A 26,634-nucleotide genomic window follows, 5' to 3' on the forward strand; every position below is an offset into this window, starting at 1 on the left:
TCGAGTTTCATGAAGGGATTCTAATCTTAAGGCCTTGTGTGATTTTTCTTTTATTCATCCCTGGGATGTGGGCATATCTGGGGAGGCTGATTGCTTTCAAAATGGTGATGGTAAGCTGCCTTTTTTAACTACTGCAGTCTGTGTGGTATAGAAACGCAGAATGTTTTAATTCACTCACAGAATATGGACAAAACCAGTTGGGTCAGAATTTATTGCCCATCCTGAATTGCCCATAGCACTGTTAAGAGTCAGCTACATTGTTCTGGGTCTGCAGTCAAATGTAGATTAGACCAGATAAGGATGGCAGTTTCCTTCCTTAAAGGATTTGAATGAACCAGATGGGTTTTTATGGCAATTAATGGTCATCATTACACTTTTAGTTCTATATTTTTATTGAATTCATCTGCAATGGGTGTAGAGGACATTACCTGAGTCTCTGGATTGCTAGTCCACATCGCCTTCCTCAATCTACATTCCAAGTCCAATAACATCTCTCTCACCAAATGTTAGCCTGGTTCTTCCACTCACTCTAGGGAGAGGTACTCACTACTGTTGGAATTGCGCCAGCACCATCTTGGACCCCCTAACTGTGCTCCTGGTCAAGGGTTGGCAATCGAGAGACTCCCTTCACATGAATGCCGTGGCACAGCAGCCATAAACTAGGGCTTCTCGTGGCACACAGGTGGCATTGTTGATCCTTCCTTGCACATTCTTATTCCAATTGCTGTATAAGCACCAAGCCAAACAGGTCACCTGCCCTTATTCACATCCCATGTTATAACCATCTCTTTTCCCAATCCCCAATGTGGCCCAACATCTCATTATTTCTCAGTGTAAGACTCTTTTATTATGGAAAGTTTTCAGTCACTTTGAAACATTCATTTGCATTCACTAACACCAAAAGGGAACAGATATCAAACAAACTGAAGTTGCATTTACCTCTTAGAATTGAAATGAACTGCTCGCATCTCGTGTACCAACAATTTTGCAGCCACTGAATGATCACTGCATTCTTTCATATCTACTGGAATCCAATGTCAATTAAATCCTGCTGAGTTTGTAGTGACCAACATTGCAGTCCTCCATTGTGTAGAAATTGATGTTCCTCCTGCTCAATGTCTTCATCTCCCTCCTTGGAAGACTGCTCCCACTCTGCACTGGTCAGCATTGATCTCATTCCCTCATTGCCTGCTCCTCGTTTTGCAGAGCACAGTATCTAAGATTATGCAGCACACTCTGTCTGGATTGTACTGTGAGCCCCATCCCCACAAACTGATCAACTTAGTAGAACTTTATGTTCACAAGGTCTAACATCTGCTGCACCACAGCCCTGGTGGTATATGGGCCCACATTGTAACTGAACACCAGCTCATTCATTGTGTCGTGTATCAGAGTCTTCAACTATGCTTGCAATGTATAGCCTTTGTCCCCAAGTAACCATCCTTGCAATGGAGCTATGAGTGAAACAAAAGAAACAGAACAGGTCTTTATTAATGTGAGTCGTTAGCAGTCCATTGACCTTCCCCTTGCCACAAATGGCTGACCACAGCCCATGGAGCTCCATGATTGATGATTTGTGGATCCCCTGACTGCTTGTAGCAGATTCACAGGTCTGGCCATAGTCCACTCTCTTCTTCTGTAAAGAGAGATTGACTCTCAAACTCTGACCACCCCAAGTGGACAACTGATCTGCCTATGCCCAAATAGTGAGGAGATGCAACCCTTGACTGACTGCATTAGGACACCGTGGCTGATGGGAGTCACTCTTGACTTGCATGAGGGTTACTCATCTTCAGCTTTAAGGCACAGCTGTTTGGTTCATGCACATTTAGTAAGATTGATGTATCGCTATACCATACTTCAGGAAGTCTGCCCCTTCAACTGACAAGCTGTCTGGCTTTGTGACTGCACAAAACTGAAGTATGATGAGCCTTTAAAGTTTGTTTGAGAGGTAAAGCACAAAAAGGCAAAGAAATGTAAGGCAAGTCCAGGAATATGTGAGCATCAGACAAGTGCAAAGCAGGTGAGCACTAAGAAAGTGTGGAGCACCCTGAACTGTAGCTTGGTTCAGTATGTGAGCTCAGTGCCTGTCCCTGTGCGCAATCGTCCCTCCAGCAGGAGTAGAATGAAAGGGGCTGGAAAGCTCCTAAGTGCAGCATTGAAATGCAGAATCGTATTGTCAATGGATCAGCGATGTGTCATTTGAAGAAGCTGCTACATGTCAGTTGCAAACATCTGTCGATGTAGGCCACATCTGGTCACTGACGTTGTTGATCGATTCTAAGATAGAGGCCCAAGGAGCGAGCAGTGAGCTCAAATCGCCAGGTACCGAATCAGATTTGCATGGATGGAATTCTTGGCATCTCATTCCTATCTAGTAGTTGAGAGAATGGGAGGCTGCAAATCTCCAAGTGGAGATTAAATAATAATGAAGATGATAATGAGCAATTATTCTTGTTACTAGGCTCCTCGCTGCTCACTAGTGAAAATCTCATCTTTCCATTCGATACTTGAATGGAAAATTGAAATTTTTGGCCTTGACATTTGAGAAGGTAGTGAGCTTTGAGAAGGTTTGTAGCTCAGGTTGAGGTTCTGGATGTAGGTTTGCTCGCTGAGCTGGGAGGTTCTTTATCAGATGTTTCATCACCGTACTAGGTAACATCTTCAGTTAGTCTGCAGGCGAAGCACTGCTGATGATTCCTGCTTTCTATTTATATGTTTGGGTTTTGGGTTGGTGATGTCATTTCCTATGGTAACATCATTTCCTGTTCCTTTCTCTGGGTGTGGTAAATGGAGTCCAAATCAATGTGTTTGTTGATAGAGTTCCAGTTGGAATGCCATGCTTCTAGGAATTCTCATGTGTGTCTCTGTTTGGCTTGTCTTAGGATAGATGTGTCGTCCCAGACAAAGTGGTGTCTTTCCTTATCGGTATGAAACGATACTAGTGAGAGGGGGTCATGTCGTTTTGTGGCTAGTTGATGTTCATGTATCCTAGTGGCTAGTTTTCTGCCAGTTTGTCCAATGTAGTATTTGTTACAGTTCTTGCACAGTATTTTGTAAATGACATTGGTTTTGTTTGTTGACTGTATGGGGTCTTTCAAGTTCATTGGCTGCTGTTTAAGTGTGTTGGTGGGTTTGTGGACTACCATGATGCCAAGGAATCTGAATTGTCTGGAAGCCATTTCTGAGATGACTTTGATGTAGGGGAGAATGGCTAGGGTTTCTGGATGCTTGTTTGTGTTTGTTGCTGAGAAACCGGTGGACTGTGTTCATTGGGTACCCATTCTTTTTTAGTACACTGCCTAGGATATTTTCCTCTGCACTGTGAAGTTCCTCTGTGCTGGCTCATTGAAATAATGTTCTGATGCATTTTCATTTGTGGATGTTGGGATGATTGCTTCTGTAGTTCAATATTTGTTCCATATGTGCTGTTTTCCTGTAGATGCTGACTTGAAATTCCCCATTGGCTCTTTGCTCTACTGTGACATTTAGGAATGGTGGTTTGTTATTGTTTTCCTCCTCTTTAGTGAATGTTATGCCAGTAAGTGTATTATTGATGGTATTGAAGGTTTCCTCTAATTTGTTTTGTTTAGTGATGACAAAGGTGTCATCCATGTAGTGGATCCAAAGTTTGGGTTGGATGGTTGGCAAAGTTGTTTGTTCAAGTCCCTATGTTACTGAATCTGCTAAGAACCCTGGTATCGGGAATCCCATGGGTGTTCTGTTGGTTTGTCTGTAGGTTTTGTTGTTGAAGGCAAAGTGGGTGGTAAGGCATAGGTCCACTAGTTTGACGATACTGTCTTTGCTGATGAAGTTGGTGGTGTTTGGTGTATGTGTCTTTGGGTCTTCTTATTCTGTAGTCAGTGTTTCCTTGGCCAGGTTAATGTTGATTGATGTGAACAGGGCTGTTGCATCAAAGGAGACCATTAGTTCATCCTCTTCTATCTTAGTGTCTTTGATGGTCTTCAGGAATTCCTGGGTGGAGTGGATGGAGTGCTGTGAGTCTTCTACTAAGTGTTTTAGTCTTTGGTATAGCTTCTTGGCAAATCTGTAAGTTGGTGTTCCAGAGTCTGAGGGGGGCTCCTGGTTTGTGAATTGGTATGTTGGATCCATCTGGTTTCATTTTTTGAAAGTTGGTCTTATTTACTTCTTCAGATTTCTGAGGTTTTTTGAGTAGGGCTGTGATTCAGTTCTCTAATTGTGGGGTCATCGCCACTTGTTGGTAAGTGTTGGTATCTACAAATAGTGCATTTGCTTTTTCAATGTAGTCTCTTGGACTTAAAATGACTGTCAAGCATCCTTTGTCTGCAAGTAGGATAACAATGTTTTTATCTTTTTTGGTCTTTCTAGTGCTTTCCTTTCTTGTATATTGAGTGTGTTTCCTTCCTTTTTTCTGCTGAATGTTGGTGCGACTACCTGTCTAATAATTTGCTGGGTTTCTTCAGTGAGTTGGTTGTCATTCAGTGTTGTTTCTAATGCTGCTATGAAATCCTTCTTGTCCGCATCCTGGAAGTTGACATTTAATCCTCTTACTAAGACGGCTGTTTCAGTGTCTGTTAAGGGTCAGTCCGATATGTTTATTACCAATACTTCTATATTGTCAGTGTTGTTACTTTGTGTAAGTTTGTCTATTTTTTTCTGCAAGTCTTTTTTTTTATTTGCTGTGTTTGTTACTATTTAATATCTATGGCTTGTTGTACTGTGTCTATCTATTCATGATCTGTTGCATGAGTGAGTAAAGAGATTTGGTGGAAAATTACCCTGTTGTATTTACATAGTCTATTGTGGGCATCATTAATCATTTCTCTAAGCATTATGCAGATGTTTTTCTCTGCTATTCTTTTGGCCAGTGAGGTGTTAAGGGGAGTTTTGTATTTAAGACATTTAGGTAGTACCTGTTTTCTCAGGCATTCATTCAGGAAGTACAGCTGTTCGCAGGTGGCATTTGTTTCCCATTTTCGGGCCAGTTTTAGCATATGGCGCCCAAAGGTGTTAGCTAGTTTTGAGAAGATTTGTAGCTCAGGTTGAGGTTCTGGATGTAAGGTTTGCTCACTGAACTGGAAGGTTCATTTTCAGATGTTTCGTCACCATACAAGGAAACATCTTCAGTGAGTCTCCAGACAAAACACTGCTGATGATTCCTGCTTTCTATTTATATGTTTGGGTTTCTTTTGTTGGTGATGTCATTTCCTGTACTTTGTCCGGGGGTGGTAGATGGGGTCCAAGTCAATGTGCTTGTTGATAGGGTTCCAGTTGGAATGCCATGCTTCTAGGAATTCTCATGCAAGTCTCTGTTTGGCTTGCCCTACGATGGATGTGTTGTCCCAGTTGAAGTGGTGTCCTTCCTTATTTGTACGTAAGGATACTAGTCAGAGAAGGTCATGTTGTTTTATGGCTACTCGATGTTCATGTATCCTGTCCACCAATTTCTCAGCAACAAACCCAAACAAGCAGACAAAACATGTCCAGAAACTCTAGCCACTCTCCCCTACATTAAAGACATCTCGGAAATGACTGCCAGACTACTCCGACTCCTTGGCATCATGGTCACCCACAAACCTACCAACACACTAAAACAGCAGCTAATGAACTTGAAAGGCCCTATACAGACAACAAGCAAAACTAATGCCATTTACAAAATACCATGCAAGGACCGTAACAAACACTACATGGACAAACTGTCAGCTTATCCCTCCACACGATGTCCTGTTGTATATTTTGCTGATGCAATCAACCAGAATTATGATGTGAACTGTAACTTCTTATGCACAATTCCCACTGTTAAAATAATGTAAAAAACATCAGCTTTGTTGAATGAGATGCAATTGATTTTAACAGTATACTGTCATAATTACTGCTCAACAAGCTCTTTAGCTTGAAAAATTAATTTTAGACATCTGGGGTAGAACTTACTCCCTTCTCCTCAGTGGAATTAAAGGTAGGGGGCATTTAACACCGATGGAAGTATGTATTCTCCATCGACCCAATTAAATCTGGGATGGGAGGGCCCCTGATTGGTCTTTGTACCTGATGACATTTGACATCCCTAAGTACAGGGCAGTTATCAAATAAGGAATTTAGGAAGCAAAACTCTAACAGGGAAGGGTCTTGCGAAAGGCATGGGGGATTTCACAGAGCCAGTTTCTTTCCACTCCTGCCACCGTCCCCTAGTCCATGGGAACTGCCACCATTATGTGGACTTTACATTCAGTAGGGCATTGATGCATGATGCAGCAGTGCTGAGATTAGTTCATGCAGTTACATGAGGGGATTGTGGTACTGAAAGATTCAAAAAACATTCATTACATCTCATATATATAAATATTACAGTCACAGGTTCTTCAGTGTCTGGGTTAATATAAATTTATTTGGTTCCAAAGAGGAGCACAATTTCAACTGGCCCTCATTAAGTTGGAGCCAGAGACCTTTATAACCTCAGGTCCCAAGTTATAAATCTTGATGATATCATGAGCGTGTCTCTTGAAGATATAGTGCATACTAACTGTGAGACATAGTATAACAAGTGACTCCCTTTTCATGACCTCCATTTTGGCCAACTTCTGTTGCCCAAGTCCTGCAACAATCCTGGACATCAGGTGAGTGTTGGTCTGAAGGCTACTCTCCCTCCCCAGGTACTTCTCACTATAGGGAGAGTATCTGGTTACTGTCAGGGCATTTTTCTTCTCTCAGGTTCCTTCATCACAGGGATGCCTTGCCTTTAATCACTTCAGCACCTGACCAGCACTTAACACAATCAGCTTTTCCAAAAAATATGGTTACAGCAAAGTTTACAATTTTTTCTACTGCAAAAAGAAAACTACAAACTACATCAAGGTTGAATTGTTTAATTTCCTTTTACATTTTAATAAAGTTTTCAGGAATGGTTTCAACAAATTTCCAAGTAAAATTCTCTCAAACTGGCTATCAAGTGACTGGCAAAGCTTCCTTTGCTTGGATTAAATTTCACCCCTTGAGAATAATTTCATCTAATCCATAATTTATAATTCCACAAATCGTTTAGATGTTATTTAGCTTACCTTGATCCTATGTATTAGGATCAATACATAGGATCCTTTATTTAATCTTTATTTCATACAAAATGATAATAAAGTGAATTATAACGCTGCTAGTACTGTCAATGTTTGCTGACTGAGTATTCTTCGAATTGATTGGTCATTCATCCAGTTGGATGATTTCACTATTCTTGAGCCTCAGAATTAAACAAGCATGAAAACAGGAAAATTGACACTGCAGATCTTGCTAACGTTTTGTGTTCGGTTTTCTTCAAAACCAACAGCAATTACGCCCTTTGCTGCTGAATGGAAACTCAAAGTGAATAAATACAGCAGAACCTCAAACCAAAATTTAAAATACCAGGTAAACAATGCCTACAAATAAAAAAAGAAACTACAGCAACAGCAAGTAAGTGAGAAAGAAGCTGGTTGGAAAGGTTATCATTTTGTCTGAGATAAAATTTGCAAAGTACAGAAATTTGAAGCACACTTTGAAGCTAGTTTCAAAGGATATAATAATGATTTTAGGCTGTTTTAGCAAGAGAGTCTTACTTAAAAGATTGCTGATATCATTTCTGCATACTTTGCACTCATTAAAATGTAAAAGGAATTCAAACAATTAAATCTTGAAACGTTTTGCAAACATTGTGCAATTTTCTTCTGCAGTAAAAAAATGCATACTTTGCAGTAACCATCGGTATCTGCAGACTCTTGTGATCAAAACAGGATATCCTTGGGATGACCACACTAAATGCTTACTCTTATTCTTAACGTATGTGGCCAATTATTCAATGCTTCTGTTTTTGCTGGCACTTACCTACTTCAACCTATACAGTACTTGTCCTACATTATATTTGATAAATGAGTAAAAGACAAAGGTTCAATGTGTAGTGTTCATGGATTGGAGCCAAATAAATAAACATACCTACCTTGATCATAAATCTAATGGATGTGGGGTAACACATTATGCATACCACCAAGAAATACATTCAAAAGGTTGACCCAAGGCACTTTAACTCAGGCACCCTCACCATCATTCTCTCTGTGGCTTTGGCACTAAAAGAGAGTAACAGCGAGGATTCGCATGACTCAATCTCAATTCCAGTATTTAAACGGCCAATCCAAAGACACAATCTGAAAGAGTTGGAAGTTTGTCGCTGGAGAGGAAGCATATTGACAGGAATGTCAAAGGCAGTGTGATAGCTATGTTGATTTATTTCTGTGAACAGAGAGCAACTGGAGTTAAACATTCAAATACAAGGAGAAAACGATTGCTGTCATAAAGAAAACATGGCAGCCCAGGATTGTTCCATTAAGTACAGGAAATACTTAAATGACTAAACCAGGATAGGAAAGGTAAGCGCAGCTGCAGAGTCACCTTTTATGTAAATTATTCCCACCCTCCTCCCCCTTGTCAAGCCTATTCCTGCAGATGACTTCTCACACCCAATTACTTTGCAGACATACCATCATTCTCTCTGCATGCAATTCCTCACTTCTTCATCTATCTATCCATTCAGTGTCACTCTCCTTCCATCCATTCAGTGTCACTCTCCCTCAAATTTAAGTAATTGTTTCTCATAATTTGGACATCGCTATCTCTTTATGCACTTTATCCATGCCTTTACTGTCATTAAGAGGTCTGCACTACCAGGTGCAGAAAAGAATAAACACACAAGAAGGATGGTAAGAACCAAAAGTGAATCCTCCCACATCTCAGCACTAACTTGCAGAGGAGGAACCTATGGAGATCTGTAGAACCCCTTGCAATTGGGAATGAAAAATGGAGATTGCCCAGCTACATGGTTACAAAATTAATTGTATAGCACACAGTTGAGAGTGGGGTGGTGGAAAAGCACAGCAAGTCAGGCAGCATCTGAGGAGCTCTTCCTGATGAAGGGCTTTTGCCCAAAATATCAATTCTCCTGCTCCTCAGATGCTGCCTGACTTGTTGTGCTTTTCCAGCATCACAGACTCAACTCTGATCAATCCAGCATCTGCAGACCTCACTTTCTCCTGGTATAACTCTCAGTCATGTTGACTTGTGTTCAGCTGTGAGAGAATTAAGATCACTTTCTTAATGATAAACTCTTCGTGCTGGAGAGAAGATAATTAATGATACAGCTGAAAGTAGTTTGGCTCACAACATTACCATGAGGAATTCCCATAGCAGGGTCTAGGAGTATTAAATGTCAACTAGTCTCCTCACGTTACATGCAGCTCATGTTATTTTAGTCAGTATTAAATTTATGAAAAGGGGTTACAACAGCAGTATGATGACTCCTTGCAAGCTAATACAGTAAGGCACATTTTAGCAGACATGAACCTTGTACATCTAAGACCTGTATCAGCCTTGGGACCAGATCAGAGAGTATAAACAGATTCCTGTAGATGGATTAGAGAAAACTATAGAACAGCAGATTGCTGTTTATTGCACAAGAATGAAACAAAAGTAATATATGTATAAGTAATCATAGAGAGATAAAGATTGATGATTTTCTGTTTGTATCAGAGAAAAGCGAGACACAGCTGGACAGTGTATCAGACAGAGTTGTGTGTAGCCAGTTTATGACAGACTCTTTTGCTGAGGTTGACTGAATGAATGAAAAGTTAATCTGCATACTTAAGCCACCTGTGACTGGTTGTGGAAGATTAACCATTACACTGTAAAGAGCATAGAGAGTACAGGTAACATCTAAATGTGCTAAAATTAATGTTTAGATGACCACAGGGTGCTCAACAGAAAGGAGACACCTTTCTAGAAACTGACTGAATGTTGTTGAAATTGTGCAGGAAATGAATTTAGAAAAGTCATAATGGGAATAGTAGGGTTTTTTGGAGATAATTTGTCTTCACTCTCTTCTAACTTGTGTTCTTGGTTGAGAACTGAGGGTCAAGTGGATTATCTGAGTAGGGGGTTCTGTTTTGACAACCAGATAGAATTGTTGAGCTTACTTGATTGACATTTTTGAGTGGTTATAAGTTACTTTTTCTGATTTTGTTTTTCAATATTTTCATGTCAGCTTTGACAAGATTTAGTGATGTAGAGTGTTTGAAGCCTCTGTAATAGGTTTGTAGATGGCATAAGTTGGCAAGTGACCTAGAAGGAGTTCTGGTGATGGGTGGGGTCTTCAGGAGATTTTTGGTTTTTTTTCTTTTTACTAAAGCAGCAAATGTGTTTTCTCCCTATAATATTGATGGTAATTACAATTGTTTATGGCAAAAGAAATATAAAATTGCAAGTAATTATCTGTGCTGACCATAAGGTAACGTATGCTGTATTAGCCTTGTGTCAAGGTCAGAAAATCGCTTCTCAAAAGTCCAACTTTTTTTTATCTTAGAAGCAATTGAACAGTTTACAATCTTGTACCTTCAGGCCCTTTCTGAGCTTTGAAAGATTCGCTCTACTCATGGTGAAGTCAGAGACTGCTGTCATTGTCATTAAATGTAAAATACGTGTACCTTCTTCTCAGTAATACAATCTAAATCTTCCTTCGATCACTAAAAATCAAACCATCCAGACTGTCAGGCAGACTGCAAAATAGGTCACATGACACTCTTCATTTACCCTACACATAATGCTACAGTCCCAAAATCTTATAAACCTCACAATATTAATAAGAATGGGAAGAAATTTACAAAGGACATCAAAATCAATGCAAATTTCATATTATTATATTTGGAAAACAAAACTGGAACTAAATGCCACAGGCTCTCAACAAGTAAAACAGTGCAGGTGCTCCCAAATTCATTCCCAACAACTTCCCCAGCTCCATGGCACTTTCCCCTGCAAACTGCAAAAGGTGCCCATTTACTTCCTCCCTCCTCAGAATCCAAGGGCCCTTCCAGATGAAGCAGCACTTTATCTTAATCTAGTCTACTGCATTCACTGCTCACAATGTGGTCTCCTCTATACTGGGGAAATGAAGTGTAGACTGAGTGACCGTTTTGCAGAGCATCTACATTCTGCTGCAAACAAAGCCCTGAGATTCCAGTTGCCTGCCACTTCAACACACCTACCCTAGCCAACACCTCTGTCTCAGGCCTGCTACAGTGTCCCAAGCAAAGCTCAGTGCAAGCTGAAAGCAAAGCACCTCATTTTCTGCTCGGAAAGTCTACAGCCTTATGGACTCAAAATTGAGTTCACCAATTTTAGGTCTTGAAACACTTTCCCCCAAAGCCTTACCCAAAACCCCAAAAACCAGACATTGTTATCCTTTTAACTTATTACACACAACCCTTTGTTACCCATAAATAGTCCCCATTGGCAGCCATTCATTCTCCAATGCTGACCATTATCTATTCCTTTGTCAGTCCAACTATTCTTCTCTCTCTTTGTGCTTTATCTCCATTTATCATTTACTCCTCACACTGCCTCCTCACCCCATCTTCTGCATAAAAAAACAGCATTTTCTTAGCTACCATCAGTTTTGAAGAACAGTCACTGTACCCAAAACGTTAACTCTGCTTTCTGTCCAGAGATGCTGCCAGACCTGCTGACATTTTCCAGCAATTTCTGTTTTTGTTTCTGATTTCCAACATTCACAGTTCTTTTGATTTTTTTTTTACTTTGTGGCTGCTGTTTGTCAAATGCCTGTCCTGGCCACCATGCTACTGCTTCTTCTGCATAACATCAGTGCTACAGTATGTAGCGGCAAGTTGTATAACAACTTCATTGCAATTGCTTCATATTGGGTGAAGAGGGAGCTACAATCAGTTGAGGGTACTGCTACAATCAGGCAAGAGGTTCCTCTGATTACACCACAGGAGGTTGGTCATGGTCAGTTCGGCAGGTCAAGGACAAGCAGTACAGGGATTATAGATAGATCAGCCTAAATGCTGTTCAGATATCAGTCTGAGAAAGGGCCAACTTTTCCTGCAATGAGACAAGGGGAAGGAAAAGCAGTTAGCAAAACAGCTTGCAAAAGCGATTAGTATCCATTCATTAACAGGTGTGGCTCTGAGGTGTCCCTATTGAGTGAGTAAGAAAGGCAGACAGCAGAAAGGATTAGTAGTTGCAAATGATGAGGTGGTTGACAGCACTTGATTGGTTATGGCACACAATGTGCAGGATTGTGGTCCATCGGCCTTGGTGAGTGCACTTGCAGCGACAGAGTTAAAATAAGTGCTGGTCATATGAGTTTGAGGTAGCTTAGGGACGACAGAGATACTTAACATTGAGGAGTGTGGGAGATTATTGACATTCTTGCAAGACTAGGAGAAAGTGAGGACTGCGGATGTTGGAGATAGAAGTCGGAAAGTGCGGTGTTGGAAAAGCACAGTCAGGCAGCATCTGATGAGCAGGAGAGCTGACGTTTCGAGCATGAGCTTTTCATCAGGAATGAGGGGATGCCCCAAGGGGTTTGAGAGATAAATGGGAGGGGGATGGAGCTGGAGGGAGGGTAGTTAAGACTGTGATAGTTAGATGAAGGTGGGGGAGATTGATGGTAATAGGTCAGAGGGGAGGGTGGAGCAAATAGGTGGGAAGGAAGTTGGACAGATCCTGTTTCCTGTACTTTTTCTCAGTGGATGGTAAATGGGATCCAAGTCAATGTGTTTGTTGATAGAGTTCCGGTTAGAATGCTGTGCTTCTAGGAATTCTTGTGTGTGTCTCTGATTGGCTTGTCCTAGGATGTTGTCCTGGTCAAATTGGGGTCCTTCCTCATCTGTATGTAAGGACACTAGTGAGAGTGGTCATGTCTTTTTGTGGCCAGTTGATGTTCATGTATCCTGGTGGCTAGTTTTCTCCCTGTTTTCCCCCTGTTTGTCCAATGTAGTGTTTGTTACAGTTCTTGCAAGGTATTTTGTAAATGACACTAGTTTTGCTTTTTGTCTATATAGGGTCTTTCAAGTTCATTAGCTGCTGTTTTAGTGTGTTGGTGGGTTTGTAGGCTACCATGATGCCAAGGGGTCTGAGGATCTGGCAGTCACTTTCAAGATGTCTTTAATGTAGGAGAGAGTGGCTAGGGTTTCTGGACATATCTTGTCTGCTTGTTTGGGTTTGTTGCTGAGAAATTGGTGGGCTGTGTTCTTCGGTCCCCATTCTTTTTGAATACACTGTACAGGTGATTTTCCTCTGCTCTGCATAGTTCCTCTGTGCTGCAGTAATGTTCCAATGCAGCTTCATTTGTGAATGTTGGGATGATTGCTTCTGTCGTTCAATATTTGGTCCGTATGTGTTATTTTCCTGTTGACCCTGGTTTGAAGTTTCCCATTGGCTGTTCACTCTACACTCAAAAATCTACTCCATCATTGATTTAGATAAGACTAGTAGATCCAGCATTGCCAATTGTCTATGCTAAGCATATATTTGTGCATTCTATTCCTGGCTTATACCCTGCTAACCTTGCACAAAAGATGTACTATGTTTTAGTTTCCATCATAACATTTTGTGGTTTGGCATTCAGCAGGTGTCAAAGAACAATATAATATCCAATAATCCAGCATTAGAAATGCCAGGAAAGGAATTTAATAGCTGCTCAGCAGGACAAAAAGCTTACAATCAAGCCACTAATAATGTTATTTTAACGTGGCGTATAACATTACAATACAACTTAAAACTCAAACCCGGCTGCCTGATTCCAGGAATTGCTAGTTTTCTTTAATAGGCCCCCCAGCTGGTAAGAAAAATAATAGATTGCCTGTCCACTGGTTCTCTCTTTGATACCACACCAAATACAGTAAAAGCATGTTAAAAATGAATAATAATTCCATAGCCAATTCTATATTTGTAAGAGTTAAGAATTTAATCATCAATTGGGTATTAACCTCGCCTCAATGGCTCTATCCTACAATGCACAAGGTTAGGGGTACAAGCTTTACCCAAAGAACTGAGCCTATAATCTGGATATATGTTCAATTAAGTGCGGAGGGTGTGCTGCACTATTGATAGTCCAGCTACTTTTGAGCTAACTAAGGTGGATTACTTAGAACTCAGGACACCATTCAAAGAAGAGCTCAGAAGTTGTCTGCTGCCTTCGCCAACACTTATCTTTCAACCAACATCATGAAATTAGGCTGTCATATAAAGCCTATGGTGTGGAACAGGCCATTCAGCCTAATAAACTCCACACCAAACTTCTAAAGTATATTCCATGCAGACCCACCCCACTATCCCTGTAATCCTGAATTCCCATGACCAATCCACCTAACCTGCAGACCTTTGAACTGTAGGAGGAAACCAGAGCATTTTGTTCCATTAAGTTAATGGAATGAAAATGCTGCAAGTTGATTTTCCAATTTTCATTCAAAGGAAATCCATACAGACACAGGGAGAATGTACAAGCTCCCACAGGCAGTTACCCAAGACTGGAATTGGACCTGGATACCTGGCACTATGAGGTAACAGTGCTAACCACGAAGTCACTGTATCACCCTGGTTGTTTATTGCAGTTCTGTATATGGGGGCCTTGCTGTCCTCAACTTGCATGCATTTTCTTACTTTACAAATGTGAGTACTATTATACACATGAGACAGTGACAAACAGCGACCGTTGAATTCTTCTCCCTTTAGTCAGTGATCAAGGAAGTTTAATTTTGGTAAAGTGGTAGTGTGTTCCTAAACCCCAGTTTTTGCATGTTCTATTTTTACAAGCAATAACAAACTTTCATGGGTTTTTATGAGAAGCATTATTTATTCATACCACTTTTGAAGGAAAGGTTCACCATTTCACACACTACACACACACACACACACACACACACAAGAAAGTTACAGTAAATTAAATTGGATTTTATTTCACAGGATAATAAATGGAATATTTAACATTTTATATAATTGTAAAGAGATTGTAAGAAGAGTTTAGTGAGATGCAGGAAGCAGGTTCACTTTGGATTGGAGTTCAAACCAGCTGATGACAGGATTCCATCAAAATCAGATATTCTGCAGCAGGTCGTGCAGACAGCCTTGGTAGTTCTTGTGGTCAGTTTCCTATTCCAGGCAAATTTATAGCAAGTTTTGAGGAGGTTTTAAACTTTAAACGTTGTGTGTCTACAAGGGCCAGATTGTATAGGTCCATTTATACTGATATTTTTCCTGTTAACATCTGTGCATTGTCACAAATCAAACAGGACTTTATTATGAAAGAGGTTAAAAACTAAAGAATTTTGATCACGTGATTACTGTCTATTAGTAAAAAAAATGGAAAGCAATTATAATCTGTTTGACTTCATGGAGTAGCTTCCATCTCCCATGGCTGGAACCAATTATGTATGACAAAAGGCACATGGAGATCCAAAGCATTTCCTAATGTATATTCAGTTTTCTTAAGTCTCCTTTTTTACTCAACACATTTGGAGTCAGAGGGCTGAGGGATTATTGTGGCAAGTTCATGAGGTTGCTGTCGAAGCAAATACATTGTCATCTGCTTTTAGGAGCTTCCAGAAGTTTGGTCACCTTGGAGTTCCAAATGTCAGCTGGCCTGTGGCAGCCATCTTAAAAATCAGAAGAGTTCTTTTTAAAAGAAGACACCTAGCTTTTCTTACTTAAAGGGCGTAACGTCTTCATATCTATTCAGCATGACGCTGTATGTATGTATATATTTTAAATTATTTAAGTCGTTGTAAAACTTTTGCGATATTTTGATGTTGTAAAAAGAACCATATAAAGGGAAGTTTTTTTCCCCATTAAGCTCATGTGACTATCGTAAATAATATGTAGTCATGTATACATTGTGAAATAATACATGAACATGTCACGGGGAGAAATCTTTGTGTGTCTGTGTGCTTTAAATAAAATAAATGAAATGGAAAACACTTGTACTAAATATTACTTCTATGTCTAACAAGTGAGTTAAAATCCTACACAGGAGCTGAAAGAGTTTATTTAAACTGCTTCTCATTCACATTAATTCTGAACTCAACCTCTATTTTAAAAAAAGGGTCAGAAAGATCAGGACAAGGAATTGGGTGGTGCAGTTTATGTCTTTTCACTTCTGGGTCCTGAGTTCAAATCCAACTCAGACAGAAAGTCTGCTCTTCCTGATAAATGTTAAATGAGTATTCTATTTCTGAACTTTAATTGGAGGCAATCCAAAATGGCAGCACTAATAAAGCTCAAGGAATTATCACGGTGTTGAATGCATGTAACTAGACCAGACCAGACTCAGTTAGACTCATATTAAATAATATCATGATCTAGATAGAAGGGATTTCAGGTTGAGATCATTTCAAGATTTCTAAAACCAGCTGTTAACATAAAATTTGTTTTGAAATTTTCCCAAGATTGTTAATTAGGTGAACTATTATTTGCACAAAACTGCAAACACTTAGGCCATCCCTGAAGGTTAAATGCAAGTAGTTTTAGTGCATTTAATTTATGGTGTATCTGCAATGGAAATGCTTGGTGAAATTAAATAAAACAAAAAGTTGATCCATTCTTCAAAACTACCACTTTGACAAGCTCTGTAGATGAAACATTTTTGGGTTTTGCACCTGATCGCCTGGGAACAAATGGATATTAGAAAATCATGTGTGACAATCACATGACTGTGAAAGTACGAGTCAACATTTCATTAAGTTAGTGAAATGAAAATGTTGCAAGTTCTGTTGATTTTCCAATTTTCATTGTACCCAGATGAGTTCTGAAGCATATATTTAACACACAGCCAAATATATTTTTGCTTGCGATCAGTCATGATTACAGCACATAGGAAAATGTTGGCCTCTTGTTTCTCTTTTAGCATGAAAGCTAACCTTTTCAGACTGCAGAGGGAGAAATCATTCAGGTTAGGGTAGCCAGCATGACTGACACTTTAGTGCTTAATAAACAATATATCTTGACTCCAGATTTATTTCTAATACCATCTGCCAAATAGATACCAAGGTAAAATTTCTATAATACACATCCATCAAAAAATAAATTGTTACGATGAACACAGCAAAGCCAGCAGTAAAAATTCCTGTGTGAAAGTGCCTTTAAATCTCTTTGTCCGACTGCAGAAATTTCATTATAGTTTACCATTTAGCATGCAAGAGGCATGCCATCTGTGTTTGATTTAACATGGCTGTTTGGTAATAAAATACAAGAAATTGACTTTTAGGCTCTTGAGAAGTTACAAAAATGTATTTTAAATTGCAAAAGCAATGTTTACCATGAAAGTAATCAGATAAGATTGTGATTTACTGATACATGATGTACATCTTCCAGAGCATATGAGAAACTTGCCATGTGTGTAGTTGGTACTTTATAGGGTTTCTTATACTATGAAGGTTTCATATTTTTATTTATAAGAGCAAGTCTGCTTCTGCAAATACAACTCAGTAAGCCAACACATATTTGGTAAAATGTTAAATTATATTGTCTTAATGAAAAATTTAACTAAATTCCTCAACTTTTGCTAGAAATGTGCTAAAATGTCAGATCAAGGCACACAACACTTAATGCAAATTTAGGAAAAATATTGTATACTTGCTATGCAAAACTACGTCAGCAAACCTTGAAACATGGTCCCCTTAAATAGTGAAAATCCCTCTTAACATTGTTTTAGTTTCATTTGGAATTTAGCAAAGTATGAATGACAGTAGAGATTGAAAAGCGATATAATGGAGAAAAAGTTGATTGGCTGCCTCCTGATTAATCAAGTTTTATTTCTATAAGGTTATGCATCATGAAGATAGAATTATAACATTCACCTCTGAGGATAGTGACAAAATAGCTTTAAGTGTTTCTATTGCACATTATGAGCTATCTACTGATATTTAATGTAATTTAATAATGATATATACTATAACTGCATTTTAGTGCATAAGAAAACAATAACAGTATTGAATTTAATTTAAGACCAAACTACTTCTATTATGTATTAATGATTTTTGACGTGACCTTCCAGATTGATAATGAGTCTAAATTAGGTTTAACTTCCAGCAGAACATAGGATCATGGAAAACACATGCCAGAGAGAGTTATTCAAGGTATTAGGTTACCACAGAGCACCAATGAGTTATGTCAGGCAGCTAGACTGACTTTTATAACAAAATGTGTGTCTAAGTTCTCCAGCAAAAGACACCAAATGTATCTTTACTGTTTAGGATGAAAACGTTGTGGCATCCCAGAGTTCCCCTTCTCACCTAACGGTATTTTTTGTACTACTTGAAGTAAAGATTAATCCATTCATGCAAACATGCAGGAAAGCAGTTTGACAATAAACCAAATTCACTCCGCTCCTCTGAGATTGATATGTATCTCGTGAAAAGCTTCCGTTTCCTCACATTTATTTATATTGAAATTTGATCTCCTGTCAAGGAAAAGCATGATGTGCAGAGAATGAACTAAATGAAAGTCCAGGAGATAGAGTCATAGAGTCACATAGAAGTACAGCATGGAAACAGACCCTTCAGTGCAACTCGTCCAGACTAACCAGATATCCCAACTCAATCTAGTCTCACCTGATATTTCATACTTCTGGTGTACAACTCTTTTTCTACAAATTACACACTCTAAACAGTGCAAGTACACACACCTTTCAGTCAAAAAGCCAAGGCTCATCAACTACCTTCAGAGAAATTCACTTGCATGTTGGGATCCTTGCTTTGGGGGTTGGTCTGGGATAGCATGATGCATAGGAGCAAATTATCAAGGTGGGCCCTCAATCCCCATTCCCAACCCATTCAAACCCTTGACAACATGTGCCAACCCACCCCCAATTGTTGCTCATATCTTTCATGCCAACACATACCCCCATCCATTCTATGTCCCCATACAAACTTAATGCCAACTCATATCAACCAACTCCATCCTTTGGCCTTGCACCTGTGCGGATTTCAGGAAGTGTTGAAATGAAACAAAATACAGGTTTAAATATCTATTAAAGCCTTTAAATTAGTTTTAAAAAAAACTTTCATTAAGGAAAGGGCATTTAGAACATTTTAATTCCCTCAAGTACATAATCCTATATAAGAAAAAGAATTATGTTCTTAATCCCAAAAAACGAGCTAATCCTTTAATAATTTATTTGAATGATCAAATTGTGAAATGAGTATTGCCTACTGAGTTAATGGTAGGTTGTAGAAAGTAAGCAAGCATTAAAAATGGTGATAATGATAGTCTACTTTGCAATGCCAATAAACAGCTATTTTCAATGTTACAACTTTCAACTTCCTGTGGCACATAGATATATTGAAATAATTGCATAGAGGGATGTCTGACACTCCTATTCTTATCAGTCAGCCAGGGCTCCCTGATTGGACCAGATGAACAGCCCAAATCAGATAATTCATGTTCTGTAAAGTCCACGTGGCTGACCTTCTTACAACCACTATACATTTTTTTAAAAGATAACTGGGGAGTTAATTGACTTCACAGCTTGATTTATTTTTATCTCTCAATGATAAAGGAAGGACTTTTAAAAAATGTTTTTAAAAACAGCTTTACAGTTCTATCATCTTAGTAACTCTTCAAGAGCATTTATGATAACTAAAATTCCCAATTGGAGATTTAGACACTTATTATAATGAAAACATAAGATGTTTGAACTCAATCCTGAATTGAAATGGCTGAGCTGAATTTGGATAATCCTCATGAGTAAGTCATGCCTCTCCCCCTTTTGCCTAATGGCAAACATTGGATCTGTCAGAAGTGGTATCTAAACTCCTGGATCTAAGTTCCAAACATCATTTCTAAAGGTTCACAAAGACTCCACAATTCCTCAAAAATTTAGGGCCAGCTTCTGTCCTTTAGCCCAACTTTGTTCCTATTTGCATTTCTACACCATTCGAGGGCCTTTGATCAGTGCAAGATGTGGTTAATGATTTTACAAGAATAGCAAGAGTGAGCCATGGTTCTTCCTCACTTCATTTTTATATATGTTTCATTTTTTCATTATAGTCCACTAACCTCATGGTTCAGTATATTCCCCCATTCTAACATTAACCTCAAGCCAGAAGATCAATGACAGTTCATTGAAACATGCAGGAAGGCATGCCAGAAGCACATTTCCTGGCATACTTAAAAATGATGCGTCAACTCAGTTGAGCTAGAACACAAGACTATTTGCATGAAAAACAGCAGAAACAGCATGCAATTGATAGGGCTAAGTAATCCCTCAATTAACAGACCAGGTCTAAGCTCTTCAGTCCTACCAAATTCTGTCATGAAAGGTGGTGAATACTTAACTAACAGTACTTGGAGGCTCCACAACTCTCCTCATCCTCAATAATAGAGAAGTCTATCAAATCTACAAATCTTCAGTGAGCCTCCAAATGAAGCACTGATGTTGTAGCCTGCTTTCTATTTACAGAAGAACCTCGATTATCTGAACGAGATGTGCAGACACAATTTCATTCAAATAATTGATTATTGGTTTAATTGATTTCCTCTGGGGCTTGGAGTTTTCTGTTAAGTCTGCTCTCCATTCAGGAGACTAGGCAGCAGCACACTGCGCACGAGCCCCCTGCCCCCCAACCTTCTCCGGCCTCAACTCACCCCAAACCCTACCCGCTCCCACCCCTGCCACCCCCACCCTCCACGCCAACTATGCTGGTCCCCCAAACCCATTCACCACCACCCCCAACCCGTCAAACCCCATTCCCCCATCCAACCTCACCTTGCAATCCCCCGTGACCCCAAACCTCACACCCCAACCATCCCCACTCACTTACAGACCTCAGTCGACCCGCCAGCACGCCACCCCCTCGGCCAACCCATCAACCCCCTGGGCAGCTGGACTGGACACCAACAGTAAAACCGCTGTTGCCTTTGTGGGGTAAGTCTCCAAATAGTGCATACACACACAACCTTTTACTGCAGCCTGTACAGGACAATGTTGGAGAGATTATCTGGGGAAGGAGGGCTTAGGGTTCACCCCATGTAGAACTCTAGGGAAAGTGTGGGCAGAGCGAGAGAGGGCGGGAGGTCAGTCATTTGGAAACAGTGTCTGGGCTCCCATCGATGTCCAGGACTGTTCTCGGCAGCATTTCAGTGAACCAAGTTTGTTTTTAGTCATTGTAAACAAAAGACGCAATTAGGGTTGAAACAGCTCTATGATGTAATGTTTCTATCAGGACCTCGAGATCTCCTTTGGATAATCTGAAATTTAGATAATTGATGTTCGGATAATCAAGGTTCCTCTGTATATGTTTGGGTTTTCTTGAGTTGGGGATGTCATTTCCTGTGATGACATCATTTCTTATGGTGATGCCATTTCCTGTTCTTTTTTCAGTTGGTGGTAAATGGGATCCAAGTCAATATGTTTGTTGATAGAGTTCTGGTTGGAATGCCATGCTTGTAGGAATTCCCCCGTGTGTCTTTGTTTGGCTTGTCCTAGGATGGTTGTGTTGTCCCAGTTGAAGTGGTGTCCTTCCTCATCCATTTGTAAGGACACTAGTGAGAGTGAGTCATGCCTTTTTGTGGCTAGTTGATGTTCATCTATCCCAGTGGCTAGTTTTCTGCCAGTTTGCCCAATGTCATGTTTGTTACAGTTCTTGCAAGGGATTTTGAAAATGACATTAGTTTTGCTTGCTAACTGTATAGGATCTTTCAAGTTCATTAGCTGCTGTTTTAGTGTGTTGGTGGGTTTATGCGCTACAATGATGCCAAGGGTTCTGAGTTGTCTGGCAGTCATTTCTGAAATGTCTTTGATGTAGGAGAGAGTGGCTAGGGTTTCTGGACATGTTTTGTCTGCTTGTTTGGGTTTGTTGCTCAGAAATCGGTGGACTGTGTTTAAATGGATGATCCATACTTGCTTTCACCTGAGGTCACCAGCATCAGCGATTCAACCAATTTGATTCGCTCTATATGTCATCATACAAAAAATAAGCTGCAGATACTGCAAAGACTTTGGGCTTAGACAACATCAGTAAAAGTGCAGAAGACAGGTGTGCCAGAATCAACCATTCCCCAAGCTGTTGCAGCATAGCTACAACATGGCATTTTGATAATTTTCTCGAGGGAAGGTAAACTCCCATCCTTACCTGGTCTGGTCTGCATGTTATGCCAGAGACTTAGAGTCATATTTGACATTTAACTGCTCCCTGATGTATGGGCAATAATGCTGACCTAGCCAGCAATGTGAATTATCACAATAAAACAGTTCTATCGCAAGGATTTTTTAGCATCATATTAGTTTTCTCTTTCTTATTGTTTCTTACTTAATATGCTCAGAATGTCAAATTGGCATTGAAGTAACAATAGTTTTGCTATTGAAAAGAAACTTGCTGGTTTGTTCAGGTACCTAGATTGCTGGTTCAGCACAACTGTTTTGCTTCAGTATACTTCTGCTGTTCTAGTAGTGACCACAATGCTGGCAATTATGGTTGTTACAGCAATGCTATATCCCCCAGAATGCACTGCTATTCAATAATTGTAGAAATGTTTGGCAGATGCCTGATCAATGCATCTGACTTGTTATTAGAATATCAGTTGCACATTAACAATATGCAACTTTCCAATGTATAAGAATTTATAACTCGGATAGTGATCCCTTAATCTCTGCATTGATGTTGCCTGAAGCATTGGCAGCCAATGGTTGCTGTTACTGCTCTGCCACATTGATAATTCAATGGGGAATTTGATATACTGGCTTGTTTTAATAAACATTGAACCTGCTACCTGAGCTTTGCAGGTATTTCCTGGATCCATATACCCAATGGGCAATTCTGGGTACATATATATAGAGAGAGAGAAAGGTCTCCTGCACAGGATTGCACCTCTCAGTCCCATGTTATGCTCTGATTATACCAACTGCAGCTCTAGCATGCTGCCACCTTCCATCTTCTCCTCTTCTGCACACCATTAATTCCTGTGACTGTTTCTATCCTTCTCTCCTCATTCAATTCCATGAAGTCAAAGGATATAATGTACAAAGATTTTCTGAGAAACTTCAGTGTATGTCTAAGTAATGTTATACTTCTTTAACCAAGCTTTTGGCTTCCTGCCCCAATATCATTATATGGCACAATGCATCATTTAGATTAATGATGCTGCTGTGAAAAACTTTGGGATGTTCCATTGTTTAAATGTATTATATAAATGCAAGATGTTACTGAAATTTTAAAGACTTCCACATGTCTTAATTAGAAATTTCAATAGAAGCGCTTGCAAAAGTTTAGCTGCAGGCATTCCTCTCTTAAATCAATTTTAATTGCCTATTCCAACGTTTACTGCCAAGCATTATTGAATGGCCCTGTTCCTCAAGAATAACATTAGTGTTGTATATGTGACATTGGACCCTGTGTTATGTACGATTGCCATTATTGTGCTTTAGTCACCACCTGAACTGAACAAGGAGGCTGCCTATCTAGGCTATTTCCAGTAATTTGGTCTCAGCAATATTACTGAGAGAAGGTGACAAGACTTTTAGATTAGATTAGATTACTTACAGTGTGGAAACAGGCCCTTCAGCCCAACAAGTCCCCACCGCCCCGCCGAAGCGTAACCCACCCATACCCCTACATCTACATCTACCCCTTACCTAACACTACGGGCAATTTAGCATGGCCAATTCACCTGACCTGCACATCTTTTGGACTGTGGGAGGAAACCGGAGCACCTGGAGGAAACCCACGCAGACACGGGGAGAATGTGCAAACTCCACACAGTCAGTCGCCTGAGGCGGGAATTGAACCCGGGTCTCTGGCACTGTGAGGCAGCAGTGCTAACCACTGTGCCACTGTTTTCCTGTCTGTTTCAGGGAATACCAACCCATGCTTGGCAGAAAGCCTTAAAATTCACTTTTGGTTTTTTAAGAAGTATAAGACCACGAAAAAAAAATCATTTTAAAACCATCAACAATGTACATGCAATGGAATGGGCTCCAGGGGACTTGAGAGGTAAAGTAAAATTAGGGAACAAATCCATAATCTTATTTGAATGGTTTCCTTCCTAGACAATAAATTGGCATTAGAATGTGTCGTGAGAAGCTCGAGCAGTCAGCCTCTGTACTGGACAAAATACATTAAACCCTTATCTAGTCCCCAATCTATGCACTAATCAACAAGCATCCTTTTGCAGAGTCACATTTTTTTTCTCGGAAAGTTTTGCATTTGAGTACAGCTTATCTACAGGTTCTTATGTCAAGAACATAATGAACTACATAAACAAAAGGCAAACTCAATTTAGACTTTGATGAACGACATTGTATTGTTTGCAAATTTATTACAGGAAGAAACAATGTTTTCTCCTGAATGATGTATTATGTAGATTAAGTAAAACATTCATGTTTCATCAGAAAACATATTAGAAACAGTTGCATTTTGTCTTTAAAGAGGCCATTCCAACAACTGACAGAGCACAGAAAAGAAGAAACTTTTGCTCCCTTGGTGCCATTGCTGCAGAAAACATTAGCACCTGAGCACTCTATAGTGTAATCACCTTAAGTTACCAAAAACAGCTGAACATTGTTGTGGTTGATGTTACTATATGGACATTGAATATGGAAATATAGAAAACAAGTGCAAGAGTAAGCCATTCATCCTGTCAACACTGGTCTGCCACTCAACATGATAGTGGTTGATTCCTCTATCACTATGCTATTGCCCTGCACAATCTCCCGATGCTTCTAGTACCTGTTATTTCTTCATTATATATATATATTCTGTGACTTGGCCTCCACTACCTTTAAGGACACAGAATTTACTGGATCATCCCCAGTGTAAAGGATTTGCCCTGGTCATTCTCTAACTGCTTGCTGATCATATATCTGTTTCAATCACCATTGTCTTTGAAGAGGAAAGACCTGGGGCTCTTTCATTCTTACCACCATGGGTGTGGTTTGAATCTCATCAGTGTTAAGTTGTTAAAGTCTGTGTGTGCTTGTAATCTTAACACTGTTGGATCATTGCTATCAACCAGTTTGCTGGCATATTGACACTGTAGTGTGATTCTGCCATGGCACACAGTTGAGAGACAGTATATGCTAAGAGATGTATTTTTGTAGGTAGTACCATGGAGTGCCATTTGTTAGGGTGTATGTCTTTTAGGATGCATGATGGTGACATGCTGGCACCAGCTCCAGTATCAATTTGGGGTGTTAGTGAATGTTGACTTGCTTTTGGGAACAGAAAATGCTGATAGTCAGAAAGGCTTCTGCTCATCTTATGCCATCAACATTATATGCAATGTTGACAACAAAAAAAAATTGGCCATCTTACAAATATTATTTTTTGACTGATTGTTCACTCTGTTAATTTATTTGTATTCATTTGGAAGGCTTTCCATGTTCTGTATCCAAATGGCTAGTTCTCTATGTATTCCATGAGATCTAACCTTGCTAACCAGTCTCTCATGGGAAACCTTGTTGAATGCCTTACTGATGTCCATATGGATCACGTCTACTGCATGCCCTCACCAATCCTCTTTGTTACTTCTTCAAAAAACTCAATCATGTTCGTGAGACATGATTTCTCATGCACAAAGCCATGTTGACTAGTCATAATCAGTCTGTACTGTTTGTCCTGTTCGGGTCTGAACTCTGCTGGTTTAAAGGTGGTGTGGAATCCGTGTGGGATGAGTTGGTTACGGAGGCAGGCACTCCTAATCAGTCCTTGCCTTTACAAATATGTGTAAATCCTGTCATTCAGGATTGCCTCCACCAACTTGCCCACCACCAATGTCAGGCTCACCGGTCTATAGTTCCCTGGCTTGTCTTTACCACCATATTTTCTTAAATAATGGTACCATGTTAGTCAACCTCCAGTCATCTGGAACCTCACCTGTGACTATCGATGATATAAATATCTCAGTGAAGGGCCCAACAAACACTTCCCGAGCTTCCCATAGAGCTCTAGAGTACACCTGATCAGGTCCTGGGGATTTATCTATCTATATGCATTTCAAGATATCCAGCACTTCCTCCTTTATAATATGAACATTTTTCAAGATGTCACCATCTATGTCCCCACATCCTATGTCTTCCATGTCCTTCTCCACAGTGAACACTAATGCAAAATACTCGTTTAGTGTCTCCCTCATCTCCTGCAGCAAGGCCGCCTTGCTTATCTTTGAGAGGTCCTATTCGCTCCCTAGTTATCATTTTGTCCTTAATGCATTTGTAAAAACCCATTGGATTCTCCTGAACTCTATTTGCCAAAGCCAACTCATGTCCCCATTTTGCCCTCCTGATTTCCCTCTTAAGTATACCCGTACTGCGTTTACACTTTTCAACGATTCACTCGATCTCTCCTGTCTATTCCTGACATACGCTTCCTTCTTTTTCTGAACCAAATGCTCACTTTCTCTTGTCATCCAGCATTTCCTATATCTACCAGCCTTTCCTTTCATCCTAACAGAAATATCTGGACTCTCATTATCTCATTTCTGAAGGCTTCCTATTTTCCAGCCGTCTCTTTACGTGCGAACATCTGCCCCCAATCAGCTTTTGAAAGTTCTTGCCTAATACTATCAAAATTAGCCTTCGTCCAATTTAGAATGTTAACTGTTAGATCTGATCTATCCTTTTCCAGCACTATTTAAAAACTACAGGTAGAAGATCGTTTATCCAAACATCCAAAAACTGAAAAGCTCCGAAATCCGAAGGTTTTTTGGTGAAGTTTTTTTCTCATTAACAAGGTTGTTTGGTGAGCAAACAGTTAACCCAAGTCAACAGCCACTAGATGTGTGTCACTCAGATGTGACATGGGGGGGGGGCATGGCCAAGCACAGACAGGCCTGGGGTGTCTCCATCCCCAA

This window comes from Chiloscyllium punctatum, chromosome 20, assembly GCF_047496795.1.
Source record: "Chiloscyllium punctatum isolate Juve2018m chromosome 20, sChiPun1.3, whole genome shotgun sequence".
NCBI classification, from domain to species: Eukaryota; Metazoa; Chordata; class Chondrichthyes; order Orectolobiformes; family Hemiscylliidae; genus Chiloscyllium; species Chiloscyllium punctatum.